The sequence below is a fragment of the Colossoma macropomum genome, unplaced genomic scaffold (assembly GCF_904425465.1).
Source record: "Colossoma macropomum unplaced genomic scaffold, Colossoma_macropomum, whole genome shotgun sequence".
In the NCBI taxonomy this organism is placed as follows: Eukaryota; Metazoa; Chordata; class Actinopteri; order Characiformes; family Serrasalmidae; genus Colossoma; species Colossoma macropomum.
The window spans coordinates 24,952,726-24,954,530 of record NW_023494800.1 but is presented as its reverse complement, the minus strand read 5'-3'; positions in this window follow the sequence as shown (position 1 = coordinate 24,954,530).

Genomic DNA, 1,805 nt, shown 5'->3' with positions numbered 1-1,805 from the left:
AGGTATCGCGTGACTTTATAATCTCGCGATGGAAAGGAAAATAATGTGGTGTTTTTTACGTTTAGGCACACGGGGGCGCCATGCAGCGCGTGAATGAGTGAATGTAAAAATCCCACTCATTTTCTCCATTTTAAGCACTCGGCTAAAAACCAATCAGCTAACGTCATTAAAGTTAAATCGGAACAAAAAACGCTTTGCAAAAAGAACAGAAAGGCAAAGGTAAGTTACAAGACTGTATACTTAACGTGCTTAATGTCCGAATGAACTGCATATCCCACAAAGCACGGCGAATGGTTTCAACCAATCACTTTGACTCATTTTTCCGCCAACGTTTGCAATCATGTCTTTTCTCTTTGGTGAATTTTGTGGATTTGACTGTTTTTCATCATGTAATCATTACATATAGTTCCATGTACATATATTTGTCAGCAAAACCCTCTATAGTCCTATATGCGCCGTATTTCATACTAGCTCTGATAGAATCGACCAGCTGCCCACACACAAACTACTCTCCTCTAAACGGCCGGACTCTGATCCTCAGCCCTCCGAGCTCTCTTCGCCTCTGTGTCTCAAAATAAACACAATCATCTCACAGTGAAACTGCTGCTGCTCGCTGACAGACGCTGCTGTGCTTTGTGCTTCTGTCGCCAAACCACACCGTTTGGATCTCCATGGTTACAGCGACGTCTCTGATTGGCGCAGCTCTCTTTAGGACGTATGGGTAATGTACTTCTTTCCGAGGAGTGAGGAAATAAAACGCGAGGGATAAAATATTATGGGCAAAAATCAAATTCAGAAGTCAAAACAAAAGACAAAGATTTCCATGCAGTTCTCGGTTCTTTGTCTGATACTCACTGAAACACAACGGATATTTCCGTTCTAGTCAGTGCTGGATCTGAAAAGCTCTACAAACTTAGCGTTAGGTTACCTGCACTCAGGCTAATTCAGTACAGACTCAGGTTAATATTACTGCTGACCCCTTGACACGCTGATTTAGGATATTAAAATGTACTAATTATTATTTTAATGCTGGTATCATTTTCTGATGACATTCTCCAGCTTCTTTTTCGAATTTTCTGGTTCCGCCTTAAACGGTGCAGCAGTTACTGGAGCGGAAAATGCGAACATGCAGCTGGCGAAAATAAGCTGATTTCAGCTTCATGGAGAGTTGAAAGGCATGATATGAGCAGGTTGCTCTGTTTCTGCTAGACAGCTGAGTAACATCAACTTATTTTTGCTGTTTCACAGAACCAACAGGTCAGTATTGTTTTGTCCCGTTTGCTAATGCTTGTGATAGCTAATCACAACTGCCGCACCATTTAAGATGGAACGGGAAAACTCGAACAAGAAGCTGGCGAAAAAAAAAGCTAAATTCATCATTGTAGTTTTAACACAGGCAGTATTTTTAATAGGAAGTTTTGGGCTATCGAAATGTCCTATGTAGAGCTTTTATTTACGGGCATACCTGTAAAAATGTGCTATGGTAGAGCATTTCAGTAAGATAGCACAACTTGCTAGAACACCATAGCCCACCTTACCTTCGTGAAGCTTAGTGACATCAGACTGATGTGCAGTAGCCTGTATGTAGCAATTTTATTATTAAGACTCTTTAACAACCTCATAATTCAGAGGATCCAGTTATATTTGGAAGAAAAAATGTACACACGGACAAAACGTATAACGTTCTGAACATTTGTATTTATCATAGGGTAGGATAGAGCTTAGACCCAGAGTTCCTAATGTAAACATAACCAGAGCTGGTTAACGGGGACCCTGGCCTCTTCCTATTTACCCCGTTATATCAA